Below are 13804 nucleotides of genomic sequence, written 5' to 3'. Positions count from 1 at the left end.
ACTGGAGATTCGTAGCGTCTGAGATATTTGCTGTATGTGCAAATGTGCAAGCAGAGCCTATTGGAAGCGAAAGAATTAGTAGATCCCCAGAGAACCACTTGGACAGCTTCCCTAATGCTGCACCCTCCAATTTCAGCCAACTCTGGGAAGAAATGCAGCGTTCATTCAAAATCCAGACTTCTCTCTCTATCTCTCTCTCTCTCTCTCTCTCTCTCTCTCTCTCTCTCTCTCTCTCTCACACACACACACACACACACACACACACACATTACATCACAACTCTCCTCATTCCTAACCATTGGCCATGCTGTCTGGGGCTGATGGGAGTTGACGTCCAAAACATCTGGAAAGCAGATGTTTATGGAAGGTTGCCGCCCCATGCTTGATCTCCTGAGAGATCTCCTGGTGAGTTGCAGCAGGTCAGGAAGGACTTCTGACCTTCTCCCAAATCGTTTGAAAATATCAGGAACAAAATTGCTCCCCTCCCACCCTAAACTATGCTGCTGAAAGAAGAACACTGAGCGTGGATTTTTGTGCGGAAGGACTGCGGGCCGCATTCAGTTCTGGTATTCAGAACAATTCCCTGGGCTTGGGCTTCTTTCATTCAAAGTGTTTCACTTTTGCACGAGGCTCCAATGGGTGGATCTTGAGCACTCTTGTAAAACACGTGGTGGATCCCACTTGAGACCCGCGCAAACTGAGATGCCAGCCCTGCAGGTGAATTGTTCATGGAGGAGACCACCCACGGTCATTCTGAAACATTTTGTCAAAGGTCTGACCACTCATTCACAGCAATCGGGCTAGGCCAACCCATAGAATCATAGAATAGCAGAGTTGGAAGGGACCTACAAGACCATCGAGTCCAACCCCTTGCTCAGTGCAGGAATCCACCCTAAAGCATCCCTGACAGAGGGTTGTCCAGCTGCCTCTCGATGGCCTCTAGTGTGGGAGAGCCCACAGCCTCCCTAGGTCACTGGTTCCATTGTCGTACTGCTCTAACAGTCAGGAAGTTTTTCCTGATGTCCAGCTGGAATCTGGCTTCCTTTAACTTGAGCCCGTTATTTTGCGTTCTGCACTCTGGGAGGATCGAGAAGAGATCCTGGCCCTCCTCTGTGTGACAACCTTTTAAGTCTTTGAAGAGTGCTATCCTGTCTCCCCTCAATCTTCTCTTCTCCAGGCTAAACATGCCCAGTTCTTTCAGTCTCTCTTCATAGGGCTTTGTTTCCAGACCCCTGATCATCCTGGTTGCCCTCCTCTGAACACACTCCAGCTTGTCTGCGTCCTTCTTGAATTGTGGAGCCCAGAACTGGGCGCAATACTCTAGAATATAGCAACAATAAAAAAAGAATGCAAAGGTAGCCGTGCTGGTCCATGAGAAAAATAAACAAAATCCACAGTTGGGCATTACTTTTATTAGAAACCACCAAAATTCCAGAAAAAAAATGTGCAAGTTTTCAAGTTCTCCAGAACACTTCATCAGGCTAGATCAGGGTTAGGCTAGGCAACCTTTGGCAGCCATGGGCGCATTTGGCAACTTGAGAAACAGTCCTGGGCACTACCACAAAATGGCTGTCCTGGGAGGTGTGGCAAAGGACAAGGAACCTGCCCACAAGGCCGAGAAAAAAGTGGGGGTGGTGACTGAGCCCCAACACACTAAACAACTCGACTTTGCAGCACCAACAGAATCCTATTTCATACCAATCCCAGCTGCCGTTAAGAGAATGAGTTAATTTATTTTAAAGGGAGGAGGAGGAGGAGGGCATCTTGGTGAGTGCCAAGGAAACCATCCAGGTGTGCATTGGTACACATAAGCGTCACGTTGGCTGCCCCTGGACTAGATGGTGCAAAAAGCAGGGCCTTGGGAAAGAACAGAAAAATCCCAAAATTTGGCCAGGTGTGGTGATCGTGAGGTCTAACGTTTCATCTCAGAATTGGAGACTGCAGGCTGGATGAATTAGGTGCATTAAGCAGGTATTCCAAGGATCAGATTACACCCAGCAATGCATTTTGGGAGAGAGGAGCAGTAATGGCTGATCTATAATTCTGGGAACACAAAGTCCATATGTAACTGATCTGCCTCTCAAAATGCGCAGGATCATAGAATCATAGAATAGTGGAGTTGGAAGGTGCCTTTAAGGCCATCTAGTCCAACCCCCTGCTCAGTGCAGGATCCTGAGCTGGCATAGAGCCCTAGGCTCGCTCTCTGTCCTACCACTGTGCTGCACCCGTAAGAAAAGAGCCTCTAGCCGCACAATCCTATGCACGTTTACTCAGAAGTAAGTCCTATTGAATTCATAGAATCAGAATAGCAGAGCTGGAAGGGGCCTACAAGGCCATCCAGTCCAACCCCCTGCTCAATGCAGGAATCCACCCTAAAGCATCCCTGACAGAGGGTTGTCCAGCTGCCCTTACCTGGGACTAACCAACCAAGCTGCACATATTACAGGTTGAGCCCCAACACCTTTGGATTTCAGCTTTCCTTGGGGGCATCGATGCAACGTTACAGTTTTTCTATGCGCTCTCTTGCAAAGAGATTGCCCTTTGGGGTCCATGCTGCCTCTTCCAAAGCATGGCAAAGGAAGAGGCAAATTGCAAATTCCCCATGTGCAATTGCCCCACACGGTCAGGCCTGCCTTTTGGGAGCATTGCACAAAATTCATTGATGGAATCGATTACCACATAACGCAGTGGTGGTGGCCATCGGCTTGGAAAGGGGATTATATGAATTCAGGGTTGGAGACAGTGGAGTAGTGAATACTATGTGGAACCTCTGGGTTCACAGGTGGCCGCCTCACTCCCGCTAATAGCAAATGCAGGTGGTCAGTGCAGACAGCACTGAAGCCAAAATGGGCCCATTGCAGCTTGTGCAAAATGCGGCGGCCAGATTGATAACCGGAACCAGAAGGTTCGACCATATAACCCCTGCTCTGGTCTGCTTGCACTGGCTGCCTGTATGTTTCTGAGCCCAATTCGAGGTGCTGGTTTTAACCTATAAAGCCTTACACGGCTTGGGACCACAATACCTGATGGAACGCCTCTCCCAATATGAACCTACCTGTACACTCGCACAATATCTAAGGTCCTCCTCCGGGTGCCTACCCCAAGGGAAGCTCAGAGAATAGCAACAAGAGACAGGGCCTTTTCAGTGGTGGCCCCTCAATTATGGAATGATCTCTCTAATGAGGCTCTCCTGGTGCCAACATTGTTATCTTTTCGGCACCAGGTCAAGCTTTTTCTCTTCTCCCAGGCATTTAACAGCATATATGCCGAGGTTTTTTTAACTGACGCCAGAATAGTTGTTTTAAATGGATGTTGTCTATTTTTGTTTGTGTTTTATGTTTTTTATGGTTTTAAATTTTGTATGTTTGTTTTTAATGTTCACTGTTTTTAACTTTTGTAAACCACCCAGAGAGCTTTGGCTAATAATAATAATAATAATAATAATAATAATAATAATAATACGGAGTGGTCGTGGGGCAGGGGGACAGGCCCCTGCAATTTGCAAAAGTAATTTAAAAACACACACCACCCTAACGTGCTTAATGCCGTGCCCCAAAGCACAGCCTGATGAGAACAGAGTGTCTTTCGTAGCCACGGTATTAAGAGTACTTGTTGGAAAAGAAAAGTAGAACGTGAAGTGGAAAGCAGCAGAATGGAAGAGCGGCTTGCGCTCCTCAGTGCTTAGCATCCTAAGGAAGCCGGGGCTGGCTGAAGCCATGAACCCGGAGCACTTCTGTTAGGAGTAGGGCCGTGCACGGACCCCCCGATCTGCTTCGTGGCCCGATCTGGAAAATCCGGATTGAGCCCGATCTGCTTTGCACGGCTCCGCTGGTCCCCCGCTTCGCCGCTGTCGCTGCATGGACGGTGCCGCCGCCAGGTAAGCCATCCACTACCCCCCCTTACCTTGTGAACCGCCCAGGGAGCTCCGGCTATTGGGCGGTATAGAAATGTAATAAATAATTAAATAAATAAATACCTGTGTCCGTCGTCGCGGGCTTCAATTGAGGCCCCGGCTTGAAGCCGGAAGAGGCCTCGGCCTTCACTTCCGGCTTCAACCAGGGCCTCAATTGAAGCCCGTGAAGGACGCAGGTAAGCCTCCCTCCTTCCTGCCCCCTTACCTGGCTCCATCGCCGTCGCCGCAGGGACTGCGCCGTCGCCGTCGCCAGATGAGTCTCCCTCCCCCTCACTTACCTGCGTCTGGAGCTCTGGATTGAGGCGATCCTCTTCGCCTCGATCCGCAGCCCCCCTGAGTCTCTTCGCCTCCGCCTTTTCCGGAGGCGAATCAGGCCGCCTCGCTCCTGCTTCTCCGAACTGAAGAGAAGCGGAACACAGCCCTAGTTAGGAGTGATGATGAACCACAACATTTCATTGCCAGTGGGTGGGAAGCGGCAGCTGAAACGGGCCAGTGCTGCCGTCTGGGCTTCCCGAGGGCAGGGTGAGTGTGGGCTGGATCTTGATGGCTTCAGGGGAAAACAGGATTAACCGGACAAAATAGCCCTCTACTCTCCCGATGTTTTGTGTGGGTGGGGCAGGTGGTCCCTTGAATCCACAGCCGATAAGGGAACAGTGCCAGCATGGCTGAGCCGGGAGTGCATGGGACGCCTCCGCCGGCTGCTTGTGATGCCTCCTCTCTGAGCCGAGCAGAAAAGGTGCGCTGCTTCTGTCCCACGCAGAGCTGCCATGGCTTCTTTGGGGCTGGCGGGGGCTGGGGAGACTGTCCATCCTGAGGTGGTGGGGACACCTGGTGGCTAGCGGTGCAATGGACCAGGGGTCTCTTCTCCGGCCTGGCCCAGCCCACGGCAGCCATGGGGAAGAAAGGCGGCACGTAGTGAGACAGCTGCGTACAACGGCGCATGCAGGATCCAGCTGGGGCTGACATGCCACCGCTGCCACGCCGTGGGTTAGTGGCGCTGAGTGAGGGCAAAGCATAGGGCAGGTGGAGAATACAGACTTTGCACGCAGGATGCCCCACGTCCAGGCCCCGGTATCACCCCTTCCCCTGTAGATGCAGTCCTCTCTCTGCCTGAGGACCCCCGAGGGAATCCGAAGAAACAATCCGAAGGCAGATGGACCAACCGTCTGACCGGGAAAAGGCAGAAACAATCAAAGCCTCAGCAAACTAGAATAAAGCTGAGTCTGTGTTCTCTAAGCTGCTGCCCTCCAGATGGGTTGGACTCCAACTCCCATCTTTCTCAGCCAGAATGGGAATGATGGGAGTTGAGATCCAACACATCTGGAGGGCAGCAGCTTGGTGAAAGCTGCTATACATGCTGTAGAACGGGGCGGGGGGGGGCAAATTTTGCAGTACTGTGGCGATACATTATTAAGATTTATACCCTGCCCTTCAATCATGTTACGGGGGCGGGCAGGTGGGTGGGCAGTGGCTTATAATAACACACAGTCACAGTCATGCTACTTCTATGAGCAGTGAGAAGTTCCAGGGGCTGAGCGCTGGCCGTTTTGTAAAAGTCTTTTATTTACAGATGCACGCGTTGAGCAAAGGTGGAAGCACGTGGCTTAAACTCTCCAGCAAGCAGGCCAAGTTCGCTGCTAGCGCGGAAGCACCTTAACGTGCTTACAGAGCCCAAACTCAGCTATTTGTGTATACAAGTCCTTTGCAATCCCACTACAACTGCAGTGTGGCCTTTGTTGATTTTAATAGAACACCTGGATTACAACATCCTACGACAGGTTGTAGGTCACAAGCTGAATATGAGCCAACAGTGCGAAAGGGCTGCAAGAAAGGCAAATGCTATTTTGGGCTGCATTAATAGAAGTATAGCTTCCAAATCAAGGGAGGTCCTGGTTCCTCTCTATTCGGCCCTGGTTAGGCCTCATCTAGAGTATTGCGTCCAGTTCTGGGCTCCACGATTCAAGAAGGACGCAGACAAGCTGGAGCGTGTTCAGAGGAGGGCAACCAGGAGGATCAGGGGTCTGGAAACAAAGCCCTATGAAGAGAGACTGAAAGAACTGGGCAGGTTTAGCCTGGAGAAGAGAAGATGGAGGGGAGACATGAGAGCAGTCTTCAAATACTTGAAAGGTTGTCCCACAGAGCAGGGCCAGGATCTCTTCTCGATCCTCCCAGAGTGCAGGGCACGGAATAACGGGCTCAAGTTAAAGGAAGCCAGATTCCTTTAGGATTCCATCAGGAAAAACTTCCTGACTGTTAGAGCAGTACGACAATGGAACCAGTTACCTACGGAGGTTGTGGGCTCTCCCACACTAGAGGCCTTTAAGAGGCAGCTGGACAGCCATCTGTCAGGGATGCTTTAGGGTGGATTCCTGCATTGAGCAGGGGGTTGGACTCGATGGCCTTGTAGGTCCCTTCCAACTCTGCTATTCTATGATTCTATGAGGTGGGGTGGGGGGAAGAGAGAGCTATCTCTTTATCTCTAGCCCAGGGATGGGCAACTTGTAGCTGCCCTCAGATGCTGCCCCCTCCTGCCCTAGTCGTTCAGAAGCCCAGCTATAGAAAGCCATCAGCCAGTCTCTCTAACAAAGAGAAGTTACCTGCACAGGTGTGCACAGCACATTTCATTGGGGGGTGGACCCAGGGATTATTTTTTTAAGGTGAACATTTATTGAGTATTTATTTATTTCTTGAACATTTATTGCCGTTCCCTTTGCATTTGGGTCCCCCTCTGGATCCCTACTCAATGCGCTCCCTAAATTCAGCGCTGATTGCTTGAGACATTAGAGTGTGCCTGGGCACGCCCGGCACACCCCTTGTGCACGCCTATGGTTACTTGGCAACTTTGCCAGGAGTGTTAAGGTGATTTCCAGCAGGACTCCTGGATCCAATCACTCTCTCTTGTTCAACCCCCAAGAAGAACAAAATAGGATAAGCAAGACAGAAGGGTAGAATGGGTAGAACCACTGAAATTGGGGTGTGTGTGTGTCACATTTTAAAAATGCACTTAAGTGTAAAAAAGAAGAAACGCTTCACATGTGAAGGAATGTGGCACAGCAAGGAGAGGACTGGATAGGAACCTTTACACCTATGTTTTCTACTTGCAGGGAGTTAGCTTTTTGTTTTGTTTTTAAATAGGGAGTGTTAAAAAAATCTCTTAGGCCTGAACTGTAGTGAGTTTGCAACAGCAGCACATACATCAGTGGGAGTAATAAAAACAACCACCCTTGCCTGCACATGCCCTTCATGGTCTATGGCTGAGCCATAGATGGATCCTGTTCAGACGACGCACTGTGCCACAGTGGTTAAGCATTTTGAGCTAAACATTATGGCTTAGTGTGTCGTGTGAACCATGACTCAGGCAGGATCTACACGACTGCTTTATAGCAATACTGGAGTGCATGACAACTGTTGGGGCCCATGACACATCTACACCAAGCTGGATATAACACTATGAAAGTGTTATGAAATATGGCACGTGTCATGGGTCCCAAAAGCTGCCAATGCACTTCAATACAGCTATAAAGCAGTAGTGTGGCTCCTGCCTTTTATATAGCCAACATGGATTTGTCAAGAACAAATCCTGTCAGACTAATTTGATCTCATTTTTTGATCGGATAACCTCCCTTGTGGACTGTGGGGATGCTGTGGACGTCATATATCTTGACTTCAGCAAAGCTTTTGACGTACCACATGATATTCTGATTAACAAACTAGCTAAAAGTGGGCTAGATGGAACAACTATTAGGTGGATACACAGTTGGCTACAGAATCGGACTCAAAGAGTACTTATCAACGGAATCTTATCAACTGGGGAGAGGCAACGAGTGGGGTACTGGGCCCAGTGCTCTTCAACATTTTTATTAATAATTTGGACGAGGAGGTGCAGGGAACGCTGATCAAATTTGCAGATGACACAAAATTGGGTGGGATAGCTAATACCCTGGAAGACAGAAACGAACTTCAAAGTGATCTTGATAGGCTGGAGTGCTGGGCTGAAAACAACAGAATGAAATTTAATAGGGATAAATGCCAAGTTCTACATCTAGGAAACAGAAACTAAATGCACAGTTACAAGATGGGGGATACTTGGCTCAGCAACACTACAAACGAGAAGGATCTTGGAATTGTTGTAGATCACAAGCTGAATATGAGCCAACAGTGCGATATGGCTGCAAGAAAGGCCAATGCCATTTTGGGCTGCATTAATAGAAGTATAGCTTCCAAATCACGTGAGGTACTGGTTCCTCTCTATTCGGCCCTGGTTAGGCCTCATCTAGAGTATTGCGTCCAGTTCTGGGCTCCACAATTCAAGAAGGACGCAGACAAGCTGGAGCATGTTCAGAGGAGGGCAACCAGGATGATCAGGGGTCTGGAAACAAAGTCCTATGAAGAGAGACTGAAAGAACTGGGCATGTTTAACCTGGAGAAGAGAAGATGGAGGGGAGACATGAGAGCACTCTTCAAATACTTAAAAGGTTGTCACACAGAGGAGGGCCAGGATCTCTTCTCGATCCTCCCAGAGTGCAGGACACGGAATAACGGGCTCAAGTTAAAGGAAGCCAGATTCCGGCTGGACATCAGGAAAAACTTCCTGACTGTTAGAGCAGTACGACAATGGAACCAGTGACCTAGGGAGGTTGTGGGCTCTCCCACACTAGAAGCCTTCAAGAGGCAGCTGGACAACCCTCTGTCAGGGATGCTTTAGGGTGGATTCCTGCATTGAGCAGGGGGTTGGACTGGATGACCTTGTAGGCCCCTTCCAACTCTGCTGTTCTATGATTCTATGATTCATGCTACTTTCATTGTGCTCTATCCTGCTTGGTGTAGATCTGGCTTTAGCACGTCGTGTGAATGGCTACATAACCTGGTGGCTACGTAACCACGGTTTAAACACGCTCCCTAACCATTTGCTGCAAAAAGGTTAGTGGCCTAACCACGTTTTAGTGTGTTTTCTGAACAGGCCCGTAGTATAATTTAAGTATAAAATCATCCTTGGTGCATCAAGATCATAAAGGGGAGGTAATTTCAATTCCCCATGAAAAGGGGAATTCAAATTAAACGCTTGCCATTTTCCATTTCTGTTTTAGTTTCTTGGTCTTTCCCTAGTAGACTGGAGAAGGGGGGGGATGAAAGAGTGGGGAAGGGGAATGCCATCCTTACCTTTCATTTTTTTAAACCAACTTCTTGATATTCTACAATTTATTTTTTTAAAAATCACGTATCTTACACCCCTCTCAAGAAGATTATTATTCCATTGAGAAATGTTGCCTAGCAGGAAGGAAAACACTTAATGGTGGTAAGTTTTATTCCCCCAAATCTGGAGAGCACCCAGTGGGGAAAGGCTAGCTTACTATGCAATCCTATGTATGTTTCTGCAGAAAAAAAGTCCTACAACTCCCAGCATTGCCCAGCTGGCTGGCTGGGGATTGCTGGGAATTGTAGGACACAGGGCTGATGCCAGACTATTTTGTGCCCTAGGCAGGTGAACTGCTTCCACCCACCCACCCAACCCCACCCCACCCCAGCGTACCTGGGTGCGGGGCACCATCTCGCCCGCCCAGACGAAGCAAAGCCACTGTGGGAGAGTGGCTTCCGGGTGTGGCGTTCAGCGGCCCCCTTACCTTGGCGCGCTAGGCGGCCGCCTGAGTGGCCTCTATGGTAGCACCGGCCCTGGTAGGACATTTTCCTGTCTAAACATCATGCATAGGATTGCAACCTTAAATGAACACGTAGGATACACAGAAAGACCATCTTACCAAACAACTGCACATCAAAGTTAATAAATGCAAGCCCAAAAGATTTCTAAGAAACAGCCTCTAAGACATAATAAATACAACACGTTCTCAGTTCCTGATGTTGATTCCTGCATTCTGCTGTTCTCGTTAGGCAGAATTTAAGCACCATTTTTACAGGTAAAAAACACACGCCCTATATTTAAAAAGACAGATCCAATGGTAGCGCTCTGGTTTATTTAATCTCCTCTCCGGACTACTATCAACATAAGAGATAAAAGGGGACCCATAATCACACTCACATTTGCCATTCTTAATGAACTGATACCATTTTTATTTCCTCAAGAAATCCAGCGAAATTGGGAGAGGAAACGCCTAAACCAACCCGGTTCAGCTCCTAATTTTGAAAAGCGTCCCCCTAGAAAATGGTCGCCACAGCCTTGGTAGCATCAGCATCTCTGGGCTTTGCCAAGAGCATCCCGGTGACATCATCAGCATCCCCGAGAGGAAGCTGTCTCCACGGCAACAGGGTGGTGGCATCAGCCTCGTGGCAACACAGCTCCTTTGGAGCCAAGAGGCTCTGGGAAGACGGAGGAGTCCTGGCGCTTTCCACAGCCAAGCCCCGTGCGGGGATCACGGAGCCAGCCCAATCCCCTTAGAGCTTTCTGCAAGCCCAGTGGCGGATTAAGCCGGGCAGCTGGTCCCTTGTTTGCGTGTGCCTTGTTACACCGGGCGGGCAAGACTAGATTGGGTGAACTCCAGGGCGTATCACCGCCACGAGATGCAAGGCCCTAATCCTGCAGTTCTGGATGGATTGCTTGGAGAGAGAGAGAGAGAGAGAGAGAGACCCCCACAAAATGCAGCAGACCCTAAATCCAAGCACAGCTGTTGCTGCCCTGGTGCTCTCTCCGCCTTGTCGCCAAGGGTCCCCGTGCCCAAAGGAATGCCCTTCGTACTCACTGTCAAGGTGGCAACAGGGTGGGCCAAGCAGATCCCTGCTGGATTTCAAGGGTCTCTGGGCAAAATAAGACAAGGAAGGTCATTTTCAATTTCATTTCATTTCTTACGCTTCTATACCGCCCCATAGCTGAAGCTCTCCAGGCAGTTTAGAAAAATTTAAAGGCATCAAAATTACATTATATAAAGTATAAATGCCATTCGCGTGAGAGCATAAAACAGATAGCGCTGAGAACATCTAAAACGATTTTTTAGAATATCTAAAACAATTTTAAGACCATCAGCCAGAGACAATCCTAGGCCAGATCTACGCCTCATGTCAAATCATCACGAATGTGGAATAAAGAGCAGGCTATAACACGACGAAAGAGCCATATGGAATGCGGATCGTGTCCCCATAGTTATCAGTGCACTACAATAGTGGCATAAAGCAGTAATGTAGTTCTAGGCTGGGACCGGATCAAAAAGACTCGCTATATGCTGCTAAATAAATATCCGAGAGAAGAGGGCAGTTTTAACATGGCACCGAAAAGGTGACAATGTTGGTGCAAGTCATCAGGGCAATTATTCCATAAACACAGGGCTATCACCAACAAGGCCCTCTCCTTTGTTGCTGCTAGATTTTCTAGTCTAGCCTTCCCTAACTTGGTGTCCTTCAGACATGTTGGCCATTTTGGCTGGGAGAATTGGGAGTTGTAGTCCAACACATATGGAGGGTATCAGGTTGGGGAGGGCCATATAGTCCAACCCACTGTTGATACAGGGAATCCATTGAGACAGCATCCCAAATTGGTGGCCTTCCCCCATCCTCATCCTCCTCGTGATTATCTTCATCATTTCTTAGATCCTTCTTTAAAAAAAGACTCAAGGTCTCTTACAACAATTAAAAAAAAAATGATTTAAAACAATTAAAAGCAGCTAACAACCATTAACAATAAGATACCATGCCCTGATAAAATAACTATGGGTGCAATCCTGTGCATGGCCATCTTTCTCCAACCTGGCTTCCTCCAGATGTGCTGGGCTGCAAATCTAGGGTGACCCTATGGAAAGGAGGACTGGGCTCCTGTATCTTTATCAGTTGTATTGAAAAGGGAATTTCAGCAGGTGTCGTAGGCATGCAATACCTGGTGAAATTCCCTCTTCGGCACAACAGTGAAAGCTGCAGGAGCCCTGCCTAGAGTGACCACATACAAAAGAGGGCAGGGCTCCTGCAGCTTTAACTATTGTGATGAAGAGGGAATTTCACCAGGTGCTGAAATGAAATTCCCTTTTCTATGCAACTGTTAAAGATACAGGAGCCCTGTTCTCCTTTTCATAGGGTCGGCCTAATTTGATATGGGGCTGCCTTTGAAAACTGTTAGGAAATTTCAGTTGGTTCAAAATACAGCTGCCAGGCTGTTGACTGGGAACAGCTGGTGGGAAAGTATCTCACTATCTGTTATAAGGCAGGTGGTGATCCAGAGAAAGCGAGAGAGAGAGCCTTCTCATTGGTAGGATCCTATTTGAGGAATTCTTCCCCTAGAGAGGCCCACCTGGCACTGACATTGCTATGCTTTTAGCACCAATTTATGTTAAGTATATGAAAAGAAATACTTGCTTAGTCATTAAAATTGTGTGTGTATGGCTATCTCAGGGTTAAACAGAGAAAGTCTATCTGTGGGCAATTACCTTGAGATAGAGGCTGTTCTGGGAACCTTGCCAAGATTCTAAGTTAGCCTCATCACAGCTGTATGTAATGTAGATAAGAATTGTGTAGATCTGTATATAGTTTCTCACTTGTGTAAAATGGAACTGATCACTGTTTTCTGATCACTGCTCTATGATCACTGCTCTCTGTGTATGCCTCAGTGTGCTGATCTGAACTGATCTGAATTGAACTGCACAGAAGCCTGAAGGAAATAAACCAGCTCTGCTGTGTAAGACCTGCGTGATGTGTGTTTGTTTCTGAGCACAAACAGAGTTCCAGAGAGAGAAAAGTTCTGGCACAATAACCCAACAAAGGTTATGGGCCCAGTCCAGTCCAGGAAGCCTACGCCAGCCTAATCCAGGCAGAAGAACCAGAACTTGGTGGGAACGGTGCAGTATCAGAACTAGAACCAGGAGTCTGCTAAAACAGAAAACTGTTGATGAAGGAAGACATCAAGCTAAAGCCAGTGCTGCAAAGTGAGGAAAAATCTCAGTCGGCTGACTCTGAGGAGGACTCTGAGCAGGAGGACGGTGAGATACCAATTCCTAAAGCAGAGGAAATGGCAGGAGCTAATATGTCTGGTTTGCATCAATTGTTGGAAAAGCTGAATGACTCTAACTATGCATTATGGTCTTACAAAATGCAAATGTATCTGATTCAGGCTGAACTGTGGTATGTAGTCACAGAGGATCCACCAGATAGAGCAGATCTACAGAATGCTAAATGGTTTAAGGATGATGCAAAAGCAATGGCAGTTATTGCATTAGCTGTGGAAGACTCTCAAATTTCCTTCATTCAGTTTTTGAATACATCAAAAGAGTGCTGGAATGCGCTACAAGCTGTATATCAAAGAGAAACAGCGGGCAGTAAAGTAATTCTAACCCGGAAGCTGTATGGAATGAAGCTAAAACCAGGGGAGTCTATGTCAAACCATTTGAAAAGCATGAGAGAAATCTTCAATCAACTCAGGGCACGAGGGATGGAGTTTACAACTATACACCAAGTCTATGTGATTTTGTCAAGTCTTGATTCATCGTACGACGCGGTTGTCACCATGATGGAAAGTCAAGAGGAGAAAAATTTAACCCTCGAGTATGTAGCTGGAAAACTACTGGAAACCTATGAAAGAAGACAAGCTTCAAAACAACAGAGCCTTAAACATCCTGTGGCTGAATTTCAACAAAGCCATAAATCTTCTGATGTGGTGGCTGCATTAAAGGCAAGGAAATGCTTTAATTGTGGTTCCACAGAACATTTACAGCGGAATTGCAACAACAACAACAAGAAAAAGCAGTTGACAGCAAAGTGGAGAGAAGAGAACAACATGAATGAAGCTGAATCAACAAAGAAGTGTCTTCTAGCAAGAGTCAAAGAGACAATGAATCCTTGGTTTTTGGACTCTGGGGCTTCAATAAGTATGGCAAAAGACAAACTTTCATTTGTAACCTTGGAAACTTCTACTTCAAAGCAAAAGTGTGTTACCCTTGCAAATGGAACAAAAATCCAGATTTG

The sequence above is a fragment of the Elgaria multicarinata genome, chromosome 1 (assembly GCF_023053635.1).
Source record: "Elgaria multicarinata webbii isolate HBS135686 ecotype San Diego chromosome 1, rElgMul1.1.pri, whole genome shotgun sequence".
Lineage (NCBI taxonomy): Eukaryota > Metazoa > Chordata > Lepidosauria > Squamata > Anguidae > Elgaria > Elgaria multicarinata.
This window is presented reverse-complemented; position numbering follows the sequence as displayed.